The following is a 13,623-nucleotide window of genomic DNA, read 5'->3' as shown; positions in this document are numbered from 1 at the left end:
TATTTCTGTGCAGATTTTTATGATTTCTTTCCTCCCGCTAACATTGGGGGTTTTTTGTTCTTCTTTCTCTAATTGCTTTAGGTGTAAGGTTAGGTTGTTTTTTTGAGATGTTTCTTGTTTCTTAAGGTAGGCTTGTATAGCTATAAACTTCCGTCTTAGAACTGCTTTTGCTGCATCCCATAGGTTTTGGGTCATTGTGTCTCCATTGTCATTTGTTTCTAGGTTTTTTTTATTTCCTCTTTGATTTCTCCAGTGATCTCTTGGTTATTAAGTAGTGTGTTGTTTAGCTTCCATGTGTTTGTATTTCTTACAGATTTTGTCCTGTAATTGATATCTAGTCTCATAGCATTGTGGTCAGAAAAGATACTTGATATGATTTCAATTTTCTTAAATTTACCAAGGCTTGATTTGTGACCCAAGATATGATCTATCGTGGAGAATGTTCCATGAGCACTTGAGAAGAATGTGTATTCTGTTGTTTTTGGATGGAATGTCGTATAAATATCAATTTAGTCCATCTTGTTTAATGTGTCACTTAAAGCTTGTGTTTCCTTATTTATTTTCATTTTGGATGATCTGTCCATTGGTGAAAGTGGGGTGTTAAAGTCCCCTACTATGATTGTGTTACTGTCGATTTCCCCTTTTATGGCTGTTAGTATTTGCCTTATGTATTGAGGTGCTCCTATGTTGGGTGCATAAATATTTACAATTGTTATATCTTCTTGTTGGATTGACCCCTTGATCATTATGTAGTGTCCTTCTTTGTCTCTTATAGTAGTCTTTGTTTTAAAGTCTATTTTGTCTGATATGAGAATTGCTACTCCAGCTTTCTTTTGATTTCCATTTGCATGGAATATCTTTTTCTATCCCCTCACTTTCAGTCTGTATGTGTCCCTAGGTCTGAAGTGGGTCTCTTGTAGACAGCATATGTACCGGTCTTGTTTTTGTATTCATTCAGCCAGTCTATGTCATTTGGTTGGAGCATTTAATCCATTTACATTTAAGGTAATTATCAGTGTGTATGTTCCTGTTACCATTTTCTTAATTGTTTTGGGTTTATTATTGTAGGTCTTTTCCTTCTGTTGTGTTTCCTGCCTAGAGAAGTTCCTTTAGCATTTGTTGTAAAGCTGCTTTGGTGGTGCTGAATTCTCTTAGCTTTTGCTTGTCTGTAAAGGTTTTAATTTCTCTGTCAAATCTGAATGAGATCTTTGCTGGGTAGAGTAATCTTCGTTTTAGGTTTTTCTCTTTCAGCACTTTAGATATATCTTGCCACTCCCTTCTGGATTGCAGAATTTCTGCTGAAAGATCAGCTGTTAACCTTTTCAGGATTCCCTTATGTGTTACTTGTTGTTTTTCCCTTGCTGCTTTTAATATTTGTTCCTTGTATTTAATTTTTGATACTTTGACTAACATGTGTCTTGGCATGTTTCTCCTTGGATTTATCCTGTATGGGACTCTCTGTGCTTCCTGGACTTGATGAACTATTTCCTTTCCCATATTAGGGAAGTTTTCAACTACAGTCTCTTCAAATATTTTCTCTGTCCCTTTCTTTTTCTCTTCTTCTTCTGGGACCCCTATAATTCGAATGTTGGTGCATTTACTGTTGTCCCAGAGGTCTCTGAGACTGTCCTCAATTCTTTTTATTCTTTTTTCTGCTCTATTCTGCAGTAGTTATTTCCACTATTTTATCTTCCAGGTCATTTATCCGTTCTTCTGCCTCAGTTATTCTGCTATTAATCCCTTCTAGAGTATTTTAAATTTCATTTATTGTGTTGTTTATCATTGGTTTTTTGCTCTTTCATTCTTCTACGTCCTGGTTAAACTTTTGTTGTATTTTCTCCATTCTATTTCCAAGATTTTGGATCATCTTTACTATCATTATTCTGAATTCGTTTTCAGGTAGACTGCCTATTTCCTCTTCATTTGTTAGGTCTGATAGGTTTTTGCCTTGCTCCTTCATCTGCTGTGTGTTTCTCTTTCTTCTCATTTTGCTTAACTTACTGTGTTTGGGGTCTCCTTTTTGCAGGCTGCAGGTTCATAGTTTCCGCTGTTTTTGGTGTCTGTCCCTAGGGGCTAAGGTTGTTTCAGTGGGCTGTGTAGGCTTCCTGGTGCAGGGAACTAGTGCCTGTGTTCTGTTGGATGATGCTGGATCTTGTCTTTCTGGTGGGTAGGACCATGTCTGGTGGTGTGTTTTGGGGTGTCTGTGGCCTTATTATGATTTTAGGCAGCCCCTCTTTTATTTTTTTAAAAAAACATATCAACATTTTATACTATACTGTTTTAAATTTTTATATTTTACCTTCTTTGTCTTGAACCTTCTTAGGGTAAAAAATGGCATAAAAGTATAAATAAGTACATGTTAGCTTTAATTACTTATCATAATGGCCACCGTCTGTTTAGCATCTTACTGTGGCAACTTGTCCCTACCAAGCCCTGTGGTATGTGCTTTCCATGCTTTGTTCTATTTAATTTTTGCCATAACTCCATGAGATAAGTATTATGTTCAGACTCTTTTAGTTCTAAATGATAGGAACACAAGTCAAACTAGTTTAAGCAAAACGCATTTACTGGCTCAATTAGCCAAAGGATCTGGGGGTAGTGGTTCAGCTGGATCCAGGGCTCAAACAGTGCTATTAAGGTACTATCCGTATCCCTACCTCTAGCCCCACCCTCATCCCCGTCCCTACCTCTAGCTCCACCCTCATCCCTATTCCTACTTCCAACTCTATCTCTATGCCTATCCCTAACTGTATTCCTATTCCTATCCCTAACTCTACTCCTCTCCTCAGCTCTATCTTTATCCTCTCCTCTGTCTTGAGCTCCATCTATATCCCTTTCCTTATCCCCATCTCTATCTTGCCAAAATCTCTCTTCCTATAGCAATCATGGTGGGCGTCAATAGACTCAAACTTATATTCTACCCCCTTAGTAACCCAAACAAAAGGGAAGCATCTTCTCTACAGTTCTGGGAGTAAAATCCCAGGGAATTGTCTGATTGGCTCCCTTGGGCATTCTGCCTCTCCCTGAAGCTGAGATTGATTAGGGAGGTGGGCAATGTGGTTGACCAGGCCCAGGTCATATCCAACAATGTGAATAGAACAGAGCTCAACCCCTACTGAGCTAAGCACATGGAGTGAGTGTCCCTACAGGAAGGTAGAAAAATGCCTGGCAGGCAAAAATGGAAGATTTCTGTCACAAAAGATTTCTGTTCTCCCCTCGCAGATGAGAAAACTGAGCTCAGAGAGATTACTTCATTTTCCCAAGGACACATGAGACGTAAGTCATGGGGCTGGGATTCAACTCCAGTTCTGTCTGACTCTACAGTCTTTGTCCACTAACACTCTGCTGAATTACCTTCCTTTATACAGTACTAAAAAGTAAACAGTAAACCTTCAAAGTTTAACGGATGATGAACCAAAAATAAAGAAAAATAATTAATTTGCCCAAATTTGTTAGATAGGGCTAAGGCTGTGATCTGAATTGCCCCCACCCCCCATATCCTACCCAACCAAGTTAAGTATCCTTACCAAAAAAGTATACTATTCCTTTTTATACATTGTTCAAAAACAAAGAACTAAAAACATATGTGAGTCACTTTATGCCTTTAGGGAGTTTACTTTTCATTTTTCTTGAAGCTTTGTTCTTTACATAGATAGTTCCTATAAAGATATTTTATACTCAGCTTCTTAATACCTTTTTCTCACTAGACATAATCATAGCAACCCTAAACTACTCAAATGGATTCCTACGTGAACTCTACTTGTCTTGGCACTGCTTTAACACTGGTCATGCTTTTTGGTTAAAAAAACCTCTACCCTAAGGGAATATAGGCTACCCTTCCTACATACTTTCTATGTTTAACACTCATCCATAGGAATCCTAAAAGATTAAGACATGCCACATCAATATTAAGGGATTTGGGTGCAGGGAAGGATCTTAGAGATGATTAAACCCAATCATCACATTTCACAGATGAGAGAAATGAGATTCAAAGGTTAAGTGGTTTACCCGAAGTCGCTCCACTGCTTTGGCAGAATTTGGGAGCCTAGTTTTTCCGATGCTTTGTCTAACACTGTGTCATTACCCACATTGCCCCATATCTCATTTACCATGCCCTGCTGGGTCTTCCTCTCCAGGACCTGAGATGCAGCCTCCTCTGAGACTTTGTGGGCCAGAAAAGTCAAGCTATAAACATGTGCCCTTGCACATTAGCCATGTGATTAAAATAAAGACGAGACAGACACAATCAAATTCCAAGGAATAGGAAAGTGTGCCTGAAAAATGCCAGGGTAAAGGTGTGGAGGTGGTTCAAGATGGCAGAGTAGGAAGATCCTGAGCTCACCTCCTCCCATGGACACACCAAATTTACAACTACATATGGGGAAACTGTCTCTGAGAACAGCCTGAAGACTAGCAAAAAAGAGGGCTACAACTAAAGATAAAGGGTAGGGACTTCCCTGGCGGTCCAGTGGTTAAGACTCCATGCTTCCACTGCAGGGGGCACAGGTTCCATCCCCAGTAGGGGAACTAAGATACCTCATGCCACATGGTGGCCAAAAAATAAATAAGTAAAAAGGTAAAGGGTAAAAGCCACATTGAGATGAATAGGAGGGGTGGAGACATGGTCTGGCTGGGATCCACATCCCATAGGCAGAAGGGAAATCACAGCCTCAGAGGTTCCCCCTGAGGGGCAAGGGCTCTGAATCCCACACTGGGCTCCCCAGCCCGGGGCACCCACACAGGGAAGATGAGCCCCCATGACATCCGACTTTGAAAACAAGTGGGACTTATATCCAAGTGGGCCAGAGGGCTGTAGGAAACTGAGAATCCACACTTAAGGGGCACACACAAAAACTCCAAGGCCCAACACAGAAGCAGCAGTATGAAAGGCACCTGGAGATTCATTGACTAATTTTAGGGTATGTGCCTGAGGGGCAGGGATCTGATGGAACTTTTTCTTATAAAGGAGCTGGTGGATGCCAGTTTTGTTGTTTGGTTGGTTAGGTTTTTTTCTTTCTAGCTCACCCTCTACCTAGCTGGCCCAGTGCTGGCAGGTGCCATTACTGACTCTCCCCATGCAACCAATTAACCCTGGGTTCACCCATGAACCCAACAGTATGGCGCCCTTCCAAAGTGCCCCACACACACACACTTCACCAGGCCTGGCAGGTGCCCTTGGCTGGCATTGGAGCCAGGCAACCGAAAAAAAAAGGAAAAATAAACAAATAGGACTATATCAAACTAAAAAAGCTTTTACAACAAGAAGAAAAATATCAACTAAATGCAAAGGCAGCCTACCAAATGGGAAAAATATTTGAAAATATGTCTGATAAGAGGTTAATATCCAAAATATATGAATAACTCATACAACTCAATATTTTTCTTTAAAAAAACCAGCAATCCACTTAAAAAATGGGTGGATGTTCTGAATAGACATTTTTCCAAAGAAGACATACAGATGGCCAACAGGTACATGAAAAGATGCTCAACATCACGAATCATCAGGGAAATGCAAATCAAAACCACAGTGAGATACCACCTCATACCTGTTAAGATGGCATTTATCAAGTACACAATAAATAACAAGTGTTGGCAAGTATGTGGAGAAAGGGAACCCTTGTGCACTGCTGGTGAGAATGTGGATTGGTGCAGCCACTATGGAAAACACTGTGGAGGTTCTGCAAAACATTAAAAACAGAACTACCATATGATCCAGCAATTCTACTTCTGGGTATTTACCTTAAGAAAACAAAACACTAATTTGAAAAGATATATGCACCCTTATATTCAGTGCAGCATTATTTACAAAAGCCAAGATATGGAAGCAACCTAAATGCTCATGGATAGATGAGTGGACAAAGAAGATATAATACGCACACACACACACACACACACACACACACACACACACACACACACACTGGAATATTACTCAGCTATAAAAAAGAATAAAATTTTGCCATTTGTGACAGCATGGATGCACCTAGAGGTATTATGCTAAGTGAAATGAGTCGGATAAGGACAAATATTGTATAATTTCACTTATATGTGGAATCTAAACAAAACAAATGAGCAAACAAAACAGAAATGGATTCATTGATACAAAGAACAAACAGGCGATTGCCGGGGAGGAAGAGGGAGAGTTTGGCAAAATAGGTGAACGGGATTAAGAGGTACAAACTTCCAGTTATAAAATAAATGAGTCACAAGATGTAATAGACAACATAAGGAATATAGTCAATAATACTGTAATAATTTTGTATGTAACAAATGGTTACTAGAATTATTGTGTTGATCATTCTGTCATGTGTTTGATTGTCAAATCACTATGTTGAACACTTGAATCTAATATAAAACTTTACGTCGGGCTTCCCTGGTGGCGCAGTGGTTGAGAGTCCGCCTGCCGATGCAGGGGACACGGGTTCGTGCCCCGGTCCGGGAAGATCCCACATGCCGCGGAGCGGCTGGGCCCGTGAGCCATGGCCGCTGAGCCTGCGCTTCTGGAGCCTGCGCTCCGCAAGGGGAGAGGCCACAACAGTGAGAGGCCCGCGTACCACACACACAAAAAAAAAAAAAAAAAAAAAAAAAAAAAAAAAAAAAAAAAAACTTTACGTCAACTATACTTCAATTTGAGAAAAAAAAGTGAGAGAGCAGGAAGAATCAAAGACATTGCAGATGTGTCCTCCTTGAGGAATAGCACAGATGCTATGGCTGTGTCAGGAAACTCTGAGGGAACCCACTAGCTCCTGTTATACACATTTCACATAAGGCTTTAATCTCATAGCTAACTTCTTTCTGTACCTTTACAATGAAGACAGTAGATTCAGAGAAAAATGTATTCCTTCTATTCAATTTCATGTCTACCCTAAAGCTGTTTAGAAAGTGATTTTTTGATATACCTCTCTCTACATAAAGCAATGGTCCAACCTGTAGAAATGGTAGAGAGGGTTATTAGATCTCTAATTAGTTCTCAATTGTTCTACATTTCATAAAAAGGTTGGAAATAAATCCAGTTAAACATTTTCTTTAATGCCAGGAGATGCTGTGTTTGATGGATTTAAGTATGCTTCTTGAATCTTGTACAGAAACTCGTTTTCATTATAGAACAAATAATCCTGCCACTGTGTCATAGAAATGAAAAAAGAAAGAAAGAACACCAAGATAAAAGAGTGCCAATAAGTCCTTGCAAATGACTGTTAAAAATTGTCCAGATAATTCTGGTATTCTATTTTTCTATCCCAAAGCATTTCTGTTCTCTTCCTTTTAATAATTCCTTTTCAAAGGTGTTCAAAGCACAATAAATTGTCATGTTGTCATAGTAGCCTCGTCTCCAGATGTGAATTAACTATATGTTGACTTGAAGGAACATGATTTTCTTATAAAATGCTAGGCTGATACTGCTAGTGAAGAGATTAAGCTACTTTGAAAACTCTGAGGTAATAAAATTCTATTAATCATAGTGCTGTAAAGCTTCAAAGTATATCTTCATGTTAATGTTCGGAAACCTAAATGACTTCTTTCAACTGTAGCAATTTCACTGGAATAACAGAGTTCTATAGCGCTGACATACATCCTTTAATAAAGGTATTTCTCAGAATTAGGATATATGTTCTAATTCTGTATACCATGAAACATATTCAGGGCTTGCTTTCACTTAAGTTCAGAAATGCAAGGCCAGGCCTACACAAGACTGAGCATTTCCTCTTAGGCCAACAATGGCAAAGAGTTTTCAACTGAAGACCGAACTCCAATATACCTAAAAATAAGTGTTGGGAACGACTGTGAGTGAGATTCCAGCCTCTGTAGAGAATGAGAGCTTTATCAGTTAGTGATGTCTCCCGCAGACAAAAACAGGAGATGTAGCACCCTGTGGTGCATTTATACTCTCCAAAAGATAGTTCTTATTGTCTCTTTGTTTTCTTTTGTTTCAGTTTTAATTTTTATCAAACTTATATATGTACATAGCTAGAAAGTCAAATAGTCATGGTTAGAAAGCCCAAGAGAAAGACAAAAAAGAGTAGTTTCCTGATCAACCTCTTCCCACCCTTGATTTTCACTCCCAGAGGTAACCATTTCAAGTTCTTTAGCTATTCTTTTCGTATTTGCCTCTGTAGTTCTGAGGGTTGTTAGGTACTTGGAAACAACAGACTGACTCTAGACGTGGGGTAGCTCATGGGGATGCTAAGCTTCCAAGAACAGTGATTAAACCATACAGAAAACTCCCCTGAAAAAAGACACATTCTACCACCACGTGCCCCATGGATGTCAATTCTGCTCTGTAACTCAACCTTGTGGCCACCCTCCAAGGCTGAATTGTTCTGCTACAGCCCTCACCAGCCAAATGTTCTCCATATGGGATCACCTTCCTCAAGTCACTCACTTCTAGATCAGAATCTCTTGGGAGTGAGTCTGCTGGCAGAGCCCAGGTCACATGTGTCTGTGCTAGCTGAAAAGGACACTGGAACAGAATTTGGGAGTTTATTTTGGGGATACAGGATTCATATGGCAGTAAATTCCCCAATTATAACAGTATGTTGTTCAAAAGGAGTTAGACAGCCTGAAAAGAAATGACAAATACATACCACAGCTTTCTAATGAGCAAGTTTATTCTACTATTTATTAATTTTGTATTTTAGAGATTGTCTAGGCTCTCCCCACTGTTGGAGCTACATCCTCACACCCCTGGACACCACACAGACTGCTTCTTCATCTACCCACACATTTTTCTATATCATATTTTTAAATAGATCAGTATTTGAGCTTGCATTATTTTCTCTATGTGAACATTATTTTTATCTTAGCCAAGTACTGTATTATATTTTCTTATATGTTATGTTTTCCCTAGAATTAATAGTTAACTTTTTTTATTTGATAACTTTCTATATACCTATCATTAATGCATTCTAAACTTTATTCCAGAATTGTAATTTCTTGTATCATATTTTAAAATTTCTAAGGTCTATTTGGTTTTCTAAATGTTCTTTTTATAACTTTTGTGTGCATGTGTCATGGATGTAATGCAGGGATGTAATCATCCCTGAAGATGATTTTTTTTTTTTTTTCCATTTCACAGACTTTTATTGTGACTCTTAAATGTGTTTTTTTTTTTTTTTAACATCTTTATTGGGGTATAATTGCTTTACAATAGTGTGTTAGTTTCTGCTTTACAACAAAGTGAATCAGCTATACATCCACATATGCTCCCATGTGTCTTCCCTCTTGCGTCTCCCTCCCTCCCACTCTCCCCATCCCACCCCTCCAGGCTGTCCCAAAGCCCCGAGCTAATATCCCTGTGCCTTGCGGCTGCTTCCGCCCAGCTATCTACCGTACTACGTTTGTTAGTGTGTATATGTCCATGACTCTCTCTCGCCCTGTCAAAACTCACCCCTCCCCCTCCCCATATCCTCAAGCCCGTTCTCCAGTAGGTCTGCGCCTCTATTCCTGTCTTATCCCTAGGTTCTTCATGACATTTTTTCCCCTTAAATTCCATATATATGTGTTAGCATACGGTATTTGTCTTTTTCTTTCTGACTTACTTCACTCTGTATGACAGACTCTAGGTCTATCCATCTCATTACAAATAGCTCAATTTCATTTCTTTTTTTTTTTTTTTTTTTTTTAACATCTTTATTGGGGTATAATTGCTTTACAATGGTGTGTTAGTTTCTGCTTTATAACAAAGTGAATCAGCTATACATATACATATGTTCCCATATGTCTTCCCTCTTGCGTCTCCCTCCCTCCCACTCTCCCCATCCCACCCTTCCAGGCTGTCACAAAGCACCGAGCTAATATCCCTGTGCCTTGCGGCTGCTTCCCCCCAGCTATCTACCTTACTACGTTTGTTAGTGTGTATATGTCCATGACTCTCTCTCGCCCTGTCAAAACTCACCCCTCCCCCTCCCCATACCCTCAAGTCCGTTCTCCAGTAGGTCTGCGTCTTTATTCCTATCTTACCCCTAGGTTCTTCATGACATTTTTTTCCCTTAAATTCCATATATATGTGTTAGCATACGGTATTTGTCTTTTTCTTTCTGACTTACTTCACTCTGTATGACAGACTCTAGGTCTATCCATCTCATTACAAATAGCTCAATTTCATTTCTTTTTAAGGCTGAGTAATATTCCATTGTGTATATGTGCCACATCTTCTTTATCCATTCGTCCGATGATGGGCGCTTAGGTTCTTTCCATCTCCGGGCTATTGTAAATAGAGCTGCAATGAACATTTTGGTACATGACTCTTTTTGAATTTTGGTTTTCTCAGGGTATATGCCCAGTAGTGGGATTGCTGGGTCATATGGTAATTCTATTTGTAGTTTTTTAAGGAACCTCCATACTGTTCTCCATAGTGGCTGAACCAATTCACATTCCCACCAGCAGTGCAAGAGTGTCCCCTTTTCTCCACACCCTCTCCAGCATTTATTGTTTCTAGATTTTTTGATGATGGCCATTCTGACTGGTGTGAGATGATATCTCATTGTAGTTTTGATTTGCATTTCTCTAATGATTAATGATGTTGAGCATTCTTTCATGTGTTTGTTGGCATTCTGTATATCTTCTTTGGAGAAATGTCTGTTTAGGTCTTCTGCCCATGTTTGGATGGGGTTGTTTGTTTTTTTGTTATTGAGCTGCATGAGCTGCTTGTAAATTTTGGAGACTAATCCTTTGTCAGTTGCTTCATTTGCAAATGTTTTCTCCCATTCTGAGGGTTGTCTTTTGGTCTTGATTATGGTTTCCTTTGCTGTGCAAAAGCTTTGAAGTTTCATTAGGTCCCATTTGTTTATTTTTGTTTTTATTTCCATTACTCTAGGAGGTGGGTCAGAAAGGATCTTGCTGTGATTTATGTCATAGAGTGTTCTTCCTATGTTTTCCTCTAAGAGTTTGATAGTTTCTGGCCTTACATTTAGGTCTTTAATCCATTTTGAGCTTATTTTTGTGTATGGTGTTAGGGAGTGATCTAATCTCATACTTTTACATGTACCTGTCCAGTTTTCCCAGCACCATTTATTGAAGAGGCTGTCCTTTCTCCACTGTACATTCCTGCCTCCTTTATCAAAGATAAGGTGTCCATATATGCGTGGGTTTATCTCTGGGCTTTCTATCCTGTTCCACTGATCTATCTTTCTGTTTTTGGGCCAGTACCATACTGTCTTGATTACTGTTGCTTTGTAGTATAGTCTGAAGTCAGGGAGCCTGATTCCTCCAGCTCCTTTTTTCGTTCTCAAGATTGCTTTGGCTATTCGGGGTCTTTTGTGTTTCCATACAAATTGCGAAATTTTTTGTTCTAGTTCTGTGAAAAATGCCAGTGGTAGTTTGATAGGGATTGCATTGAATCTGTAGATTGCTTTGGGTAGTAGAGTCATTTTCACAATGTTGATTCTTCCCATCCAAGAACATGGTATATCTCTCCATCTATTTGTATCATCTTTAATTTCTTTCATCAGTGTCTTATAATTTTCTGCATACAGGTCTTTCGTATCCTTAGGTAGGTTTATTCCTAGATATTTTATTCTTTTTGTTGCAGTGGTAAATGGGAGTGTTTTCTTGATTTCACTTTCAGATTTTTCATCATTAGTATATAGGAATGCCAGAGATTTCTGTGCATTAATTTTGTATCCTGCTACTTTACCAAATTCATTGATTAGCTCTAGTAGTTTTCTGGTAGCATCTTTAGGATTCTCTATATATAGTGTCATGTCATCTGCAAACAGTGACAGCTTTACTTCTTCTTTTCCGATCTGGATTCCTTTTATTTCCTTTTCTTCTCTGATTGCTGTGGCTAAAACTTCCAAAACTATGTTGAATAATAGTGGTGAGAGTGGGCAACCTTGTCTTGTTCCTGATCTTAGTGGAAATGCTTTCAGTTTTTCACCATTGAGGATGATGTTTGCTGTGGGCTTGTCATATATGGCCTTTATTATGTTGAGGAAAGTTCCCTCTATGCCTACTTTCTGGAGGGTTTTTATCATAAATGGGTGTTGAATTTTGTCGAAAGCTTTCTCTGCATCTATTGAAATGATCATATGGTTTTTCTCCTTCAATTTGTTAATATGGTTTATCACATTGATAGATTTGCGTATATTGAAGAATCCTTGCATTCCTGGAATAAACCCCACTTGATCATGGTGTATGATCCTTTTAATGTGCTGTTGGATTCTGTTTGCTAGTATTTTGTTGAGGATTTTTGCATCTATGTTCATCAGTGATATTGGCCTGTAGTTTTCTTTCTTTGTGACATCCTTGTCTGGTTTTGGTATCAAGGTGATGGTGGCCTCGTAGAATGAATTTGGGAGTGTTCCTCCCTCTGCTATATTTTGGAAGAGTTTGAGAAGGATAGGTGTTAGCTCTTCTCTAAACGTTTGATAGAATTCACCTGTGAAGCCATCTGGTCCTGGGCTTTTGTTTGTTGGAAGATTTTTAATCACAGTTTCAATTTCAGTGCTTGTGATTGGTCTGTTCATATTTTCTATTTCTTCCTGATTCAGTCTTGGCAGGTTGTGCATTTCTAAGAATTTGTCCATTTCTTCCAGATTGTCCATTTTATTGGCATAGAGTTGCTTGTAGTAATCTCTCATGATTTTTTTTATTTCTGCAGTGTCAGTTTTTATTTCTCCTTTCTCATTTCTAATTCTATTGATTTGAGTCTTCTCCCTTTTTTTCTTGATGAGTCTGGCTAGTGGTTTATCTATTTTGTTTATCTTCTCAAAGAACCAGCTTTTAGTTTTATTGATCTTTGCTATCGTTTCCTTCATTTCTTTTTCATTTATTTCTGATCTGATTTTTATGATTTCTTTCCTTCTGCTAGCTTTGGGGCTTTTTTGTTCTTCTTTCTCTAATTGCTTGAGGTGCAAGGTTAGGTTGTTTATTCGAGATGTTTCCTGCTTCTTAAGGTGGGCTTGTATTGCTATAAACTTCCCCCTTAGAACTGCTTTTGCTGCATCCCATAGGTTTTGGGTCGTTGTGTCTCCATTGTCATTTGTTTCTAGGTATTTTTTTATTTCCTCTTTGATTTCTTCAGTGATCACTTCATTATTAAGTAGTGTATTGTTTAGCCTCCATGTGTTTGTATATTTTACAGATCTTTTCCTGTAATTGATATCTAGTCTCATGGCGTTGTGGTCAGAAAAGATACTTGATACAATTTCAATTTTCTTAAATTTACCAAGGCTTGATTTGTGACCCAAGATATGATCTATCCTGGAGAATGATCCATGAGCACTTGAGAAAAATGTGTACTCTGTTGTTTTTGGATGGAGTGTCCTATAAATATCAATTAAGTCCATCTTGTTTAATGTATCATTTAAAGCTTGTGTTTCCTTATTTATTTTCATTTTGGATGATCTGTCCATGGGTGAAAGTGGGGTGTTAAAGTCCCCTACTATGAATGTGTTACGGTCAATTTCCCCTTTTATGGCTGTTAGTATTTGCCTTACGTATTGAGGTGCTCCTATGTTGGGTGCATAAATATTTACAATTGTTATATCTTCTTCTTGGATCGATCCCTTGATCATTATGTAGTGTCCTTCTTTATCCCTGTTAATAGTCCTTATTTTAAAGTCTATTTTGTCTGATATGAGAATTGCTACTCCACCTTTCTTTTGGTTTCCATTTGCATGGAAT

The 13,623-nt window shown here is 38.6% G+C and overlaps 1 protein-coding gene across 2 annotated transcripts in view; it reads left to right on the top strand.

Annotated features, from left to right (window-relative positions):
• Window positions 1–13,623, top strand: part of DEUP1 (deuterosome assembly protein 1) — a 233,610-nt gene that overhangs the window by 98,676 nt on the left and 121,311 nt on the right. Inside the window, exon 5 of one of the 2 annotated variants that reach the window (XM_032639856.1) lies at window positions 3,223–3,276. The exons of the other annotated variant lie outside the window; for it this stretch is intronic. The gene's annotated coding sequence lies outside the window, so the exon portion shown is untranslated. The remainder of the gene's footprint in view (window positions 1–3,222; window positions 3,277–13,623) is intronic. 2 annotated transcript variants of the gene reach the window in all.

Source organism: Phocoena sinus, chromosome 8 (genome assembly GCF_008692025.1).
Source record: "Phocoena sinus isolate mPhoSin1 chromosome 8, mPhoSin1.pri, whole genome shotgun sequence".
In the NCBI taxonomy this organism is placed as follows: domain Eukaryota; kingdom Metazoa; phylum Chordata; class Mammalia; order Artiodactyla; family Phocoenidae; genus Phocoena; species Phocoena sinus.
The sequence above is the reverse complement of the archived record's forward strand: the minus strand, read 5'-3'. Positions and strand labels throughout refer to the sequence as shown.